This window comes from Xenopus laevis, chromosome 8L, assembly GCF_017654675.1.
Source record: "Xenopus laevis strain J_2021 chromosome 8L, Xenopus_laevis_v10.1, whole genome shotgun sequence".
NCBI lineage: Eukaryota > Metazoa > Chordata > Amphibia > Anura > Pipidae > Xenopus > Xenopus laevis.
In genome coordinates, this window is record NC_054385.1 from 16302191 (window position 1) to 16319262 (window position 17072).

The 17072-nt window shown below is 37.8% G+C and overlaps 1 long non-coding RNA gene across 1 annotated transcript; it reads right to left on the bottom strand.

Moving 5' to 3' along the window:
* Positions 1 to 834: 834 nt before the first annotated feature.
* On the bottom strand, positions 835 to 5852 carry LOC108699515. The gene is made up of 4 exons (XR_001932789.2): positions 5579 to 5852; positions 3192 to 3498; positions 2617 to 2655; positions 835 to 1037 (listed from the first exon to the last, which is right to left on the bottom strand). It is a non-coding gene; the product is annotated as an uncharacterized LOC108699515 (long non-coding RNA).
* Positions 5853 to 17072: the final 11220 nt, after the last annotated feature.

Sequence of the window (17072 nt, forward strand, 5' to 3'; positions counted from 1 at the left end):
ATATATATATATATATATATATATATATATATATATATATATATATATATATATATATATATATACCAACCAAACAGATCCGCACTCCTCCAATTAACTCCTTAATCATCCGCCCGGGTGCTGCTCCTGGGATTGAAAATGCAGAAACGAGAAAAATTGGTAGCGCACTCCAAGGACTTGTATATGATTCTTTATTCTTTATGGCATAATGATCGACGTTTCGGCTCCCCTCTAGAGCCTTGAAAAATATATATTTTTATGTATATATACATACATACAACCTGGCCTCTCAGGCATGAAGCTTTGTTTAATTTTTTGTTAAAAAATATGAAAATATGAGTTAATGCACACATCGTGGAAACATGCAGGTAGAGAAATTAAAGGGGCAGCTTTATCAAGGGTCGAACTGAAAATTTGAATTTTGAAATTTGAATTTTTTTATGGCCATATAAACTGTCAAATTCAACTAGGGAATCGTTAAAATTTGATTTGAGGTTTTTTAAAAATTCAAATTGAATTTTAAAAAACTCCCATGAATTTCGAAATTCAACCCTTGATATATCTGCCCCTAAATGTAATAACAACAGTTACAGCTGGGCCAGATTTAGAAATGGATGAATTTCCTTAGTTTTTATGCAGATGCTACTTACCTGTGACTGATTACCTTATTAGTGATCAGAAAATTCAGGACAATTCGTTTAAAAGTCCACAACACTACAGAAAATCGCATAGCTGGGAAATTTTGGCAAAATACATTTTATCAATAATAAAGCAAAATGACATTGTGGTTAGGGCATATTTAGCTCTGCAATCGCATATATATTTATTGCCCTATGTTCCACTATGCTACAGCTATTCTTCATAGGAAAAATTATACCTTTTATAATTCTTCTCTCCCAGTTGCTCAGGCCAGAAATTGTCCAAATCAAGTTGATCAAAACTCCATTTAATTCTCAATTATTTATGCACTGTAGTGAACGCAACAAATGTTGAAGGCAAGGGGAGGATTAATGGCATCTGGTTGGTGTATTTTTTCCCTTTGAAAGACAGAATGGAGACATTTATAGTCATAAATGCAAAAAACAAAAAAACAACACACTTTGACATGGGGGGCCTTATTTATCAAAGTCTGAATGTATCTGATTATTCTAATAAAAAAAGTCAGAGCAAACTAGAATCCATGACTGGACCTTATTTATTATTAAAAAATCACAATTTAAATCAGATCGGGGATAAACACGATAAAATTTGTGAAAATCCAAATTGTGCAATTTTTTCCAGGATTGTTTGATTTTTTTTCGCGCTGTTCGTGAAATATTTCGGATTTTTGCCCAAAAAGTCCGATATAGTTGGATTTTCTGGCTAATTCCAGCGCAGACCACAGAAACTTCCAAATAGGATAGGGACCACTCCCATTGATTTATATACAACCTTGGTAGGTCTGAGATGCCAGATTTTCGTAATCGGACTTTTTCCATCCTCGGGGTTTAATAAATCTCGAAAATTTCAAGGTTTTTTTTTTCCGCTAAAAATTCAGATTTTACAGTAAAAAACTTGAATTTTTCGAGTTTTTTGCATTCAGACTTTAATAAATTGCTCAGGCACATTTGTTATAATTCATTATATAATTCATTCATTATACTTGTTAACTAAAACATATATATATACATATATATATATATATATATATATATATATATATATATATATATATATATATATATAGCATTGTCGGCCAGTTATTGTTGTGTCCTTCAGTCTCACAGGAAGTCACTGTCTGGCATCCACTTCACCTTATTTATTATTAAACAGGAGACGCACAAACCAAGGAGCTACACAGTTCAATTCCTGTTTTCTTCTAATGACTTCTTTTAATGTTTAATGTGCTTAATGCTCTTTATACAATATTCCAGCAGAGGAAATATGTCACAAATCTTCATAAAAAATATTTTATGGAGTCAGTGTTCACATTTTTTTTCTTTACTTCGAAGTTGAAATCCTTGCATTCTACTTATGCAGCAAAATATTTTAGATTTACTTACCACAAGCAGGGGTAAGTAATATTTCAAAAAAGTTCTTTTCATAGTACGCCACAGTTCATCTGAACATGGTTGATACTAGTGATGGGCGAATTTATTCGCCAGGTGAGAATTCACAACAAATTCCTGCGATTCGCCGGCGGCGAATAAATTTGCGAAACCGCCATGAAAATTCACCGGCCTCCTTTTTTTGGACGCCGGTACAATTTTGCCAAAAATGAGACGCTGGCACCATTTTGCAGTTTTTTTTAGCGTTTCTTGAATTTTTGCCATTTGTCGAATTCTTTGGCGAAGTGAAACGCCCCATCACTAGTTGATACCTGTTGCTCCAGTAGTAGGAAAACTACCTTTCTAGCTTTCTCAGTTTTCAGTATTTTTACCTATCTTGAGACCCGAGTTCTAATTTGTATTCATCTAAAGGAAATATTTCTAATTTCTGTATTATCCATAGCCTTTATTAGCTAAACTGATATTCTTTGGGCTCTATTTGACTTTAATGTCTTCTTTGAGTATTCGTTACCAAATGTGCAGTGTATTCTAGTGTCTTGCCAGTGATTTGTAAAGGAGTAGGAATTACCTTATTCTCTTGAAAGCCATTCTTGTCCTGCCTTGTATCCTATTTGAAGAAAAGAAAGCAATAGATTAAAGGTAGCCCTGGACAATACAGTTTAAAGTATGCATAAAGACAATACCGTTTTCTTCATCAGTAGGTTTATCAGTATTTAGCATATGTCTTTCTTCAACTGTTTCCAACAGTTTATGCTTATAATCACTCCAAATTAGTATTAATCTTTGTAATCAGGGGTGGATTAATGCATAGGCTACCGTAGACTATAGCCTAGGGCCCGGTGTGATCAGAAACCCATGTAGATTTTTTTTCAATTATGATTATTATTTTATTTATTTATTTTTATCCACCCTGTCATGATTTTATAAACAACAGGCGCACTCTAGACAAATAAGATTTGAAACACTTCATCATGGAATGTATGATAGACAGATTCTCCGAAAAAGTCAATTTAACCCTGTAAAATAAACCCTATTTGTAGTTAAGGATTATATTCCAGTTATTTTATCTTCAAGTGGCACTGACAACTAACAGTAGCTTTTTAAAAGAACGATGGTAAAATTGGTACAAAGATTATGCCATACCAGTTCACGGATCCAGGTTGTGGAAGGAAGTAACAGACATGGCAAATGCAGTTACCCTGGAGCAGCTCCAAACCTCAAGGGAAAAGGAGAGACTGGAAGGCTGAGGACAACGCTCTTCTACAAGTTGATCTGCGGGACCTTTCCTTTATTGAAACTCCAGCCAAAAATTAAAAATGGCCGTGCACAGTGGAACGCACAGCCATCTTTGATTTGAGAATCAGCACCTCTTATAAATTGTGGCAGTTTATTTTTAGTAGTGGCAAAAGGCTTGTGGCAGCAGCCAGCTATCCAGGTGGAGCAGTCTGATCTGCAAAAATCGACAAAGAGAAAGTACTTTAATTTTCCGAATACAATCCAGATCTCATGCAGTTCAAAAACTGCAGAAAGTGGGAACTGGTGTAGCCTCTGTCTGGGTTTATTTCCCACATGTGCTAATGAAAGACCCTGGTAGGCCAAGTTCTTGATCTGGATAGACAACTGTGAAACAACGGCATTGCAAAATGATCTGCAGAAAACGGCTTTGTGAGGAGCCTCTACATGGTAATGCAATTATACTGGAATCAACTGTAATTGCCTGTTGATAGCACCAGCTGGACCCATTTAATTAGTGACAAATAAATTCTGTAGTGGCTATCACATTCTCTAACAGCCCGTGACAGTAGCTAAGCAGAATATATAACAAACGTTAAATAAGTTACATATTATAATGGGCAGTGTATTATTGTATAATACTGCCATATTATATTATTTGCATAGAAATAAGGTTATTAAATTTATGTACAGATGTTTTTCGTGCTAATGTTTAGAGCAACAAGACAGTCCTTGCAAGGAGCTGGGTGAAATATACAGATTCTGGTTTACAGCCTACCTTTTCTGCTCCCCAAAGGGTATCCTATGACATGTGTCATATTGGCCTAGGGGTATTATGGGAATTCCCTAGTTTATAAAAGGGAAGGGATATGGTGGCTCTGACACTTTGACCTACACTTGAGTTTGAGGGGAGCATGAGGCAAGGAGGCCTCAGTAAATACACTAAGTAGTATGACCTTAAAGGGGTAGAATACTTCCTTGTTCAACATGACTTCAATGAATAGGGCTTACATACATACATTTTGCCTATTGTTCTAATCACAAAACTATTCCCTCGAGCTAAACAAATTTACTAACTGTGTGCAATTACGCACACCAAACATCTAAGCATCTAAGACTGCTGGAAGATGAAAATTATTGGGTCCATTGGATTTTAGGCTCGTCCACTAAACCACTAGTGTATATAGTTGTATACTGCACACCACTACTGTATTTAGCCGCACACTTCCCCTTTTATGCACAGAGAACACAAACCAAAGGCTGGAATTGATATTTTGGTTACTACTTTAAAGTATGCCTGCCCTATGCTCCTTGTGTGTGCCATACTCTGCCAGCCCTATGCTCCCTGTGTGCCATATTCTGACAGCCCTATGCTCCTTTTGTGTGCCATACTCTGCCTGCCTCATGCTCCCTGTGTGTGTCATACTCTGCCTTCCCTATGCTCCCTGTGTGTGACATACTCTGCCTGCCCTATGCTCTCTGTGTGTGCCATACTCTGCCTGCCCTATGCTCTCTGTGTGTGCCATATTCTGACAGGCCTATGCTCCCTGTGTGTGTCATACTCTGCCTTCCCTATTGTTGAATTGAAAGTTTAAAGAGTGATTGAAGAGTGATTGAAGTTTATCAGAGCACAAGTCACATGACTTGGGGCAGCTGGGAAATTGACAATATGTCTAGCCCCATGTCAGATTTCAAAATTGAATATAAAAAAAATCTGTTTGCTCTTTTGAGAAATGGATTTCAGTGCAGAATTCTGCTGGAGCAGCACTATTAACTGATTCATTTTGAAAAAATTTTTTCTCCCCCTGACAGTATCCCTTTAACCACAGAACTGATTTATTTAATAAAGTCTAGGCAGTGGCGGAACTACCGGGGGGAGCAGGGGGCGCGAGTGGGCCAGGGCCCGCTGGCCAGTTCCGGGCGTACGGAGGGGCGCGTCCTGCGCCAGGGCCCACCCCCCTCTAGTTACGTTCCTGAGTCTAGGGGTGCACCGAATCCAGGATTCGGCCAGGATTCTGCCTTTTTTACCAGGATTCGGATTTGGCCGAATCCTTCTAACATATGCAAATTAGGGGCGGGAAGGGAAATTGAGTGACTTTTTGTCACAAAACAAGGAAGTAAAAGATGTTTTCTTCTTCCCACCCCTAATTTGCATAGATTCGGATCGGTATTCGGCCGAATCCTTCACCAAGGATTCGGGGGTTTAGCCGAATCCAAAATAGTGGATTCGGTGCATCCCTAATAAAGTCCATGTAGGAGCAGGAACAAAGCAAATTTGTGAATAGGCATATACTTACAGCACCAATGGCCAGTATATTTCCCCACATGGCAAGCAAAAAGAACCAACAGCTTATACAGAGGCACTCCCGGTTTTCAGGCCAATACTGATCCAATTTCACCTCCGCGTTTTGCTTCACCGATTGTTCTTCCTCTGCTCTCATGTTTCCATATAGCTTGCATTCTCGTGTATAACCACACTGTCACCACCTTTAATTAGGGATCAACCATCTTGGTGTCCTTTTCGATGTTCATCTTCCAAATTCATTCTGTAATGAAAGAAAGTAGAGTAGTTTTAATAGATAGCTCACCTTCCAAACACTTTTTTTCAGTTCAGTTGTTTTCAGATTGCTCACGAGAAATACAGACTTTTTTCAACTGCTTGCCATCTTTTATTATTTTACCGGTTTTCCAAAATAGAAGTTTAATGTTTCAGTCTGGCAACTCCGTAATCCAAGTGCAGATTCTGAACTGTTAGAAATTACGACATTAGTTGCTACATTACAGGGCTGATTATTAAATTCTGATGCTAATTGCACTGGTTTCTATGCTGCCATGTAGTAATTATCTGTATTAATTACTAATCAGCCTTATATTGTGACATTTCTATTCTATGTGTACTGTATATTGTGAGTGGGTCCCTAAGCTCAGTAAGTGACAGCAGCACAGAGCATGTGCAGTGAATCAGCAGAAAAGAAGATGGGGAGCTACTGGGGCATCTTTGGAGACACAGATCTTTACTGCTAAAGGGCAGTGGTTGCCTTGGGCTAATATAGAAGGTCAAAACAATGTACAACATTTCTAGCTGGGTGGGGTCTGGGTGGAGAGTGGGCAGAGTCAGGGCGGGAAGTGGGTGAAGGCAGGAAGTGGGTCGGAGTGCGCTGGGACCCTCTAAAATTTTTTTTCAGGGGGCCCGGCGTACTCTAGTTATGCCATTGGCTTCATGGGTTTCTTTTATACCCCAATAGTATTTTGTTTGATCTTAGTAAAATTTCCCTATTTCCAGTGTGTGTGTGTGTTTTTTTCTTTCCAACATTTACTTTCAAGTTGCAATAGCATGTTGATATACAAGGGACTCTAAGGGGCTTATTTATTAACAATTAAATTTCGATTTTTTCCATGACTCTATAAAAATTTGGGGTTTTCTAATTTTTTTAAAAAAAGCTCTAAAAATGTGAGATTTATTAAGTGTAAAACCATGAAAACCTCTAATACAAAACTTCACAGGTAGAAGTTGTGGAAGTCCTGTAGAAGTCAATGGGAGCTGCACTAATCCTTTCGGACTGCTTTAAATCAGTTCAGACATTTAGAGGTTTGTTTGATAATTTGGATCAATTCAAGACTTAGTTCCATCACAGAGCCATATAACACCTATATTATATTATATATAACACATATAATTAAGCATGTTTCACTGATTTTAAAAGGACGTGCAAATCCATCATATCCAAATCCATGAATAAATTTAAATAAAGTACCATGTTTCCGTTTCTATTCCTATTGTTACAGCATTACATGAGTGCAAAAAGGCTGGACTTCATTTGTATGTAGATTTTTTAATTATTTGCCTTTGCTTTCTGCCTCTTGCCAGTTTGCAATCTAAGTGTGAGCAGTTTTGTGTTAGTTCCCTAGGCAACATTGTGGGTGTCAGAATCAGGGTCGTACTGAGCTTGCGGGACGCCGGGTAAAATAGCCAGTGGGCACTCATGGGCCCCCACCAGCCCAAACCTGCTCTCCCGATGGCTCAGTTTGCGTGACATGATGGCTTTCGCATTCGCGAGCAGCGGGGATGGGGACCAACGAGAGTTTACATGTCAGGAGGGCCCTTTGAGTTGCAGCCCTGGTGGGCCACGATACTCCAGTCCGACCATGGGCAGAATGTTGGAGCTGGTCACCTGTGTGCAAGTAATCCCCTTAAAGCTACTACAGGTATAGGACCTATTATCTGGAATGCTTGAAACCTGGGGTTTTCTGGATAAGGAATCCTTATAGTACTGGTATGAATTGGGCTGAAAAGCATTTGTACCAGAGCTGTTGCATTTCTTAAGGTGGCCATAAACTGAGAGATCCGCTCGTTTGGCGATGTCGCCAAAAGAGCGGATCTCTCCCCGATATGCCCACCTTGAGGTGGGCAATATCGGGCTGATCCGATCGTGGGCCCTAGGGCCCAACGATCGGATCCTAACGGTGGCTTTACAGGCGGTCGGATTGCGGGACCGCATCAGCGAACAGATGCGGCCGCGATCCGACAGGATTTTTAGTCCCATCCGATCGAGATCTGCCTGACTTTCGGCCATATCTCGATCGGGGAAGCCCGTCGGGTTCCCCATACACGGGCCAATAAGCTGCCGACTCGGTCTGTCGGCAGCTTTTATCGGCCCGTGTATGGCCACCTTTAGTCAAGTAAATTGGTTGTTTCAGGTGTTTTTTTCACCGGCTGAAATATGCTGGCTGAGGATAAACTCCATGCACCGCATCACATGAAAAGGTAAAAAAAAGGTGTTTCTGATGCTTAAAAATGCAAAAAAAAAAAAAAAAAAAAAAAAAAAAAAGAAAGAGCAATTGTGATGTTTATGCATGCATTCAAACCTTTGGTTCATTAAACTGAGCTTCTTTATAATAAGTTATAAAATGTCAAAGAATATCTTTATAAACCTATTTAAAAATTGTGATTAGACGCTGCCTGTCTATTATTCATGAGAGATTTAATTGCTTGTTAATATCTTGCTGGCATCTATTACAGAAAAGGGGTTAAGTGCACAAGCCAATAACCATATTCTGCCTGAGAGGCTAAAGTTGATTATGTGCAAGATATGAGTTATTTTTATAGCTGCTGCTTACAACCGCATAACCATTCTCCAGCAGCAAGCAAAAAAAAAAATAACTTGTCTGCAGCAAACAAAAGCATCAGCACTGAATAATTAATACAATGCCTTATTATTTTCTCATTTCAGCAATGTAAAGAGGGAGCCGAGTTGGTGAAGCTGCCATCATTAAATATGCCTTTGATCCATCGTAGTGTTCTGCGGAATGAATGAGTTCAACTGAAGGAAGCACATTCACTTGTTTAACTGACGTAGACATAAATATGAAGAACAGGTAATGAATAACTCATCATTTAATGAAACAAGTGGTCATTTTTACAATTTCATACAATTTTTGGCAGCAATGTGCAAGCAGTACAGCTGTAGGCTAAGAACACATTCACCAAATACTGGGTTGCATTGATTAAAAATGGGTCCTGGGCATTGCAGGAACGCCGTCACTCCAGCCTAAGGAAAAACTCAAGAACGTCTAATGTGTCATTAAAGGTTTTGTTGACAGATGGAGGGTCGTAGCTTAGATAAATCTATGATTTGACTCAATGTGACTATTGTATAATTTTACTAGTGATGGGCGAATCTGTGACGTTTGACTTCGCCGAATAATTTGCAAATTTCCTGCGAAATTCGCAGAAAACGGCGAAAAATTTGCGAAACGGCACCGGCGTCTCATTTTTGATGCCGGCATCTGTTTTTGATGCCGGAGTAAATGCGCTAACGTCCAAAAAAAATGATGTTGGCGTCCATTTTTTTTGGACACCAGCGAATTTATTAGCCGGCGGAAATTCACAGCAAATTCGTGCCTGGCAAATAAATTCGCCCATCACTAAGGGGCACATTTACTATTGGTCGAATATCGAGGGTTAATTAACCCTCGATATTCGACCGTCAAAGTAAAATCCTCCGACTTTGAATATCAAAGTCGAAGGATTTACCGCATTTCCTTCGTTCGAACGATCGAAGGAAAAATCGTTCGATCGTTCTGATCCAGTTCATCACAATAAACAATTAATGGGTCTGCAATACAGAAAATACTGTATTACATTTATTGAAATAGGTATAGGACCTGTTATCTAGAATGCTTGGGACCTGGGGGTTTCTGGAAAAGGGATCTTCCAGTAATTTGGAATTTCATGCCTTAAACCTACTAGAACATCATGTAAACATTCAGTAAACCCAATAGGCTGGTTTTGCTTCCAATTAGGATTTATTATATCTCAGTTGGGATCAAGTACAAGCGACTGTTTTATTATTGCAAAGAAAAAGAAATTCGTTTTTAAAAATTTGGATTTTTTGGATAAAATGGAGTCTATGGGAGATAGACTTTCCATAATTCAAAATTTTCTAGATAATGGGTTTCTGGATAATGGATCATAAATCTTTATTCACAATACCTTCGATAATCCCATGTGGCATGCTAAGAAAAACCTAGTATGTAGCACTGAAATGCTGATGAATCTATATTCTAATTAAATTATATTTAAATAATAATTCTACTTAAGTTCTTACCTAATTGAATACTCAGAAGGCAGCAAATATAATAAATACATCCCTTGGGGGTTATTTATTAAAATCGAAATGTTAAAAATTTGAGTTTTTTTTCAGTAGCAAATTAAACTTTTTAGAGGAAAAAAAAAATTATTTTGAGATTTATTATACCCTGATGATGCAAAATCCCTAATCTGAAAATCCACCATCTCAGACCTGTTAAGATCTTGTATAAATCAGCGGGAAAGGAACCTATCTTAATTTGAAGTTTTTGTGGTCCGTGTTGGGTTTAACCCGAAAATCTATTTTATCGAGTGCTTTGCCGCAATCCAGTTTAATCAAGTTTTTTAATTAATAAATAAGCTAAAATCGGACATGGGAGTTTGGCTGTGGTTTTTTAAATAAAATAGGAGATAAATTCGGATTTTAGTAACTAACCTCCTTAATGTCCCTCATTTATCCAGTTTAGTCAAATATAATCCAGAGAGATGGAACAGATTTGTCCCAGCTTTATAGTTTTTTTTCTCTCTAGAGTTTTATCCCACATATGGAGCACAGTAACAAGATTTAGACCTAGAAAGTACTCCAAAGTATTTGAGACAAAACTAGATCTTCCTCTAAGAACATCACAACCAAGGAATTATCATTTAACATGTTGACAAGATGGTATCAGACTCTCCTAAAGAAAACATAAAATTAGATTTTACCACTTCCTCACTCTGTTGTAGTGTTTGTTCTGACATCCCATGTCTCATCCCATGGCTAAAGAATTCTGGATAAAAAATTGTTGACCAATTGAAGCAGCTTCTAAAGTTCCTCATAGACGCAAAGATTTTTCTTGCCAAACGACCAATTTTAGCGAAGTCCGACCAATCTTTCGAAATTATCGTGCGGTTAGTGGGATTCGAACAATCGTACATCTTAAGATTTTTCGGTCCCAGTGCAATCTATCTATGTTTGCAGGTACAAGCAGGCATCTCCCCTTTGTTTTCCTGGCAATATCGCTTGAAATGGTCTTTTTAGTTGATGGACAATTCGTATGATCCTACAATCGTTTTGAGATACTCGTAGTCTCAAGATGACGATCGGATCTTTGAAAATTCTTTACATCTATGACCAACTTAAGTCACAAAATCTCAACTTCTCCACTCCATTTGCTCATTAAAGGGCATGAAAAGTCTAAAATAGAATACGACTAAAAATGCTGTATTTTGTATACTAAATGTAAACATGAACTTACTACACCAGATGCCTAATCAAACAAATAATTTTGCTTTCAAAGTTGGCTACAGGGGGTCACCATCTTGTAACTTTGTTAAACATCTTTGCAAGACTAAGACTGTGCACATGCTCAGTGTGGTCTGGGCTGCTTAGGGATCATCATAAACAAAGCTGCTTGAGTTCTGCATGGCTGGGAAGTAAGGCGGGGCTCCCCCTGCTGTTCATAAGTATGATTGTTTCCCTGCTCAGCAGTTAGGGACCATCTGACAATTCCTATCCACAGCAGTAAATGAAGGGAGAATTTCACTGCATACAGTTAGGTTTCTTATAAAAACGGTACACATTTCTTAATTAAAGTATATTGGAGATAGGTTTCTTTTTCATTAAAAAAAGTAAAAATGGGATTTTATTTGTTTTTCTTTACATGCCCTTTAATGTACCTATTAAAGACTTGGATAAATGTGGTAACCCTCTCTGCAGACACGCTCATCATGATTTCCCCATTTGTTTCCTTTTCCTGGACGGGGGATTCATTTGGCTATGCTGTATCTTTCCTATACCTTTCTTTTCTGTCTCTCTCTCTTTTCTTTTCCTTATCCTAATTTGTTTGTAAATCGATGATGCCATATACATAAGGAAAGAAGAAAATCATTAAAAATAAAGTATAAAAAATCTAATAAGTAGCGATGGGCGAATTTATTTGCCAGGCACGAATTTGCGGTGAATTCCCGCGATTCGCCGCCGGTGAATACATTCGGGAAACTGCCGCAAAATTTCGCCGGAGTAAAAAAAAACCAAAAAACAGATGCCGGCATCAAAATCGAGACGCCGATGCCATTTTGGGAATTTTTTGTCCGTTTCGCAAATTTCGCAGGAAATTAGTGAATTTTTGCGGCTAAGCGAAACACCCCAAATTCGCCCATTACTACTAATAAGTTCATAGGCACAATGCAAACTAAAAATTGAATGTAACAGATTGCAGATTAGTCCTGCTCCATGTGTATCTGAAACTTTACAGAAAAGCCAGTTCTTATTAGCATATAATTAAATGGACAACATGCTGAAGAGGAATTATTTATGGCCCATATTTGAACATCATGCGTTTTACTGCACATTTCGGGCATAATACTGTAGATGTGATAAACTGAATACAAAAAAGAATGTCCTTCTATTAAGGCATTCAACATGTTCTACTGTATTTATTTCTATTATATTTATAGTTTTGTGAGGTTCCATGCCAATCTCTCCAAAGAGATCAATTAATTTCTATCCAGTTAGAACATAGCTGTACAAATATAAAATGGGAGCATTGAAAACAAATCCCTGATTTCTGTTTACCACCCCCTCTCTCTACCACAATAGATGAGCTCACACGTTTTTCATTAAATCTGCTGCACAGAAATATTGCTATAATCTGAGATCTAAATATGTACTCTGTTGATATATGGCCTCATGTATTGATTCAAATTATGATCCACGATGCTTAGCTTGCAGCGCCTGTACCTCCCTTCCTGAAATTATAATAATAATAACGATATTAAAAGTTTTGTGTTTTAGTTTTGTGTTTTTTGTGTTTTAGGCGAATCTATGTGAAAAACTCACGAAACGCATTGAAGTCAATGGGCATCCAAATAATCTTGACGTACGTCAATTTCGAAGTGAGTGACAATTTTTATACGCGTGACTATTTTGTCCAAATGCATTAACAAGGCGGAGTTTTTGTCAGTGAATTTTTGCCGCATCCCTGGTCTGGTCAGTCCTACACTCATTTTCATTTGATTCATTGAGAATTCTACTGTCTCATTATACCTTTTACACATCAGTGACTTAAGCTACTAAAAAAATTATTTTTTCTTTAAACAAAACAGGGAATTATTTGTCCATGTATTACAATATGTTCAAACTGAATGACTTTGCCAGGTTGAATATATTGAAATATATGGACAAAGAATCCCTGTTTTTTTTTAAAATTGGAAGGTAAATTAAGTGGTGAACACAACTCACCCTTTTTTGCTTATGTTTTTATATATAAAAATACACAATAATATGTGATATGAATATCCTGTAAATGATATCCTTATAAATGGTGCTTTGTGATATCTCACCAATTATATAATTAGTGTTTAGTGATGTAATTTCTGTCTCACTTAAACTTGTGTGCTATATATATATATCTAATAAATAAAGTACCCCCTGTTGCAAAATATGAGGATAATTGAAGTTACCTCGGAGTTCCATGACCTGTATATGGTCATGAAACTCCACGGTAACTTAAAATATCCTTATATTTTACAAGAGGGGGTACTTTATTTATTATAATACACAAGTTTCAGTGAGTCATGTGACAGAAATGACTAGTGATGGGCGAATTTGCACCGTTTCGCTTCGCCGAAAAATTCGCAAACTTTGCACGAAATTCGCGAAAACGGCGAAAAATTCATGAACCGGTGCCGATTTTTGACGCCGGCGAATTTTTTCCTTGAATTTTCGCGGGCATTTCACAAATTTATTCGCTGCTGGCGAATCGCACAAATTCGCCGCAAATTCGCGCCTGGCGTATAAATTCGCCCATCACTAGAAATTACATCAGAACTCACCGTTTATAACTGATGACATCAGAACTCACCGTTTATAAGGATATAATTTACAAGATATTCATGGCGTTTGTGTATTATATATATATTGTGACAAAGAGGTTTGTCCCAGTTGGAATTCGGTTAAAAATGTGGGTTGAGAGTGTGACTCCTTTAAATAATGGTACCAGTATTGTTGTAACAGATGATATTATTTATTTAGGTTCATATGAGCATTGTGCAAAAGATTATTTGTGTGAGGATGGCAGTCATCAACATGTGTCATTAACAATACAGGAATATAAAAAAAGTAAAATAAGTTTTACATTTACAACTTATAATTGTAATATAATATAATATAATTCCACTTTAAATGTCAAAATGCCAGTGTTTTGATGCTTGAATATGACATATTTGTTGTAGTAAAGGATATGATGTCCTGGCCTTATAATAATGTTGAGGAAGTAGCTTAATTTTATTAATTATCCATTGTCAGAACCTGGTGAAATAGACTTTGATATATAAGTGGATTAACGATTGTTTGCCTTTGAATATTCGCAAGGCTAAACGGCACAATAGTTTTCCATTGTTGAGTTATTTCACTAGTGAAGTATGTTACTTGGCTTTCAGTAAATAGGCGATGTCACTGTGAAGTGTCTGCTTAGCGAAAATTCCTCAGAAAAACACAATTCGCTCTTTAGTAAATGTGCCCCTAGGAGTGACAATACACAATAGTCTGTGTGTCTCTAAAGTTTTAAAGGCACATCCTGACATCACAACCTGCTGTTTATATGAATATGATGATTACAGTTTGTGGCATAGGAAAATGGCCAAACTATTTAGGCAATAGTGTACTGTACCCCCTATGGTAAAATGTAAGGATATTATATGTTACTGAGGAGTTCTAGGACCATAAAAAAGCACAAGGCCAATATTTGAGCTATTATTTTATATTTATGGCGCAACTAGTGATGAGAAAATTTGTCCAGTTTCGCTGAAAAATTTGCGAAATTATGACATTTTGTGAAACGCATTGAAGTCAATGGGCGTTTTAAAGCGCAACAATTTTTTTATGCTCAACAATTTTTCTTGCTCGAAATGCATTGAAGTCATTGGGGCTCATTTATTAACACTGGGCAAATTTGCCCATGGGCAGTTACCCATAGCAACCAATCAGTGATTAGCTTTTTAAAGCCAGCTGCAAGTAGAACAATGGGGGAAATTCACTAAGATCCGAAGTTGCACCGGCGACAGCTTTGCCACACTCCGCCGCACTTCACCAGGCGTAGTTTCGCCAGTGCTACGCAAATTCACTAAAATGTGAAGTTGCGCTCAGGGAGGCGAACAGTAGCGAAGTTGTGCTAGCGTTAATTCGTCAAGCAAAGCGAAGTTACGCTAGCGATGCCTAGTTTGCATACAGTGCCAAGTTAAAGTTGAATGGACGTATAAGTAGCACCAAATACATTACACTACACAAGCCTGGGAAAGCTTCATGAAATAAAAAGTTATTTTGCCCCATACATGTGCTCACTGTATAGTTTAGATGCCATATGTTAGGAAATGTAGGGGGGAAGGAGGCTACCCCCCAAAAAATGTACGATCTTTTTCAGCCTATCACCCTTAAAAAAGGAAAAGACCCCAGCGTTTTTTGGGACTTAGAAAAAATTTCAACTTTTTTTGAAGCAATCCCTATCTACTCTACTGCACTTCGCCTGGTCTCAGTTGGCGAAGGCAAGTCTGGCACAAGAGGTAACGTTTATGAAAATACGCAAGTTAGTGAATTAGCGTAGTTATGTCCATTCGCAATAGCGCAACTTCGCCTGGAGTAAGGGTGCGAAGTATCGCTAGAGTAGGAACAGTTCACTAGCGAATTTACGCCAGTGCCCGTTAGTAAATCGGCGAAGTAACGAAATGAAGTCACGCTGGTGAATTTGCGCTAGCGTTAGCCACTTGGCGCTTTAGTAAATTTGCCCCAATGAATGCAACAATCTGATAAGTTGCCATGGGGTATTGCCCATGGGCAAATTTGCCCAGTGTTGATAAATGACCCCCAATGTGCGTTTTTCCTTATGGCGACTTTTTCGTCCTAATGCATTAAAGTCAATTGGCGTTTTTTCTAGGGATGCTCTGAATCCAGGATTCGGTTCGGGATTCAGCCTTTTTCAGCAGGATTCGGCAGAATCCTTCAGCCTGGCTGAACCAATCCTAATTGGCATATACAAATTAGGGGCGGGGAGGGAAATTGTGTGACTTTTTGTCAGAATACAAGGAAGTAAAAAGTAATTTCCCCTTCCCACCCCTAATTTGCATTTGCGAATTAGGGTTCGAATTCAGTTCGGTATTTGGCCAAATCTTTTGTGAAGGATTCAGGGGTCCGGCCGAATCCAAAATAGTTGATTCGGTGCATCCCTAGTTTTTTTCTTATTGGCGTTTTTTCGCTGCTAGCCATGGCTGGCAAATAAATTCACTCATCACTAAGCGCAACCCATTTAAAACCAACTGGGAAAAATTTAGGGCACAAGTAAAATGCCAAAGTTAAAAAGGCATATGTGTTATTAACACAGCACACAGCATTTTTAAGCAGCTGCTGCTTTTTATGTCAGAATTTTAAAGGGAATACTTTTATGCTGAAAATGTATACACAGCTTGATGAATATGCTATTTGGTGATTGTGATGCTTGGTTTATTTGTTTGCTGTGTTTTTACACAGCATGATAAATGAGCCCCAAAATGTAGCCATGGTGTAGATTGGCTGTACAGGTTTGGTTTGGCATCGAGGCAACACAAGTATGCAATATAACATAGGCTTAGTTAGCAGCATAGACCATACCTAAAGCCAATACAACTAAATGCTGTATAGGTAACAGTCTACTTCAAGTCAGTAGCAATTAGAATGAAGAAACTTTACAAAGTATTTGTTTTCTTATTTATGTTCAGTCATATTTAGGGCGTTATCAAAAGGTTGAATTGTAGAGTTTTTGATACCTCTAAAGAACTCACAACTCGAATGGTTTCTAATTTAAGAAAAAACTAAAAATGGGAAAAACTTGAATCAGCAAGTTGGTGGAAAAAAACTCGAATAGCTCCAATTGTGATCAAGTTTTCAGGCAAAACCCTCCAAAAAAACCCTCTAGGGCTATGAAGTCTATTAAAGCTTCTAACGTTTCAAGGGACCTCTGCCATTGACTCCTACATGAGGTTGACAGGTTTTAGATTTTGTATTTTCACATTCGAGCTATTTCCAGGGTTGGGGTATAATAAATCTCATGGGAAACACAATTCGATCCTTAATAAATCTGCCCCATAATAGAAAGTATTTTCATGTTTTGATGCTTCAACAGTTGACAAGGTTTAATACAACACTGCAGTTTTCTTATAGGCAGGAACACAGCACTGATGGTTTTAATCTA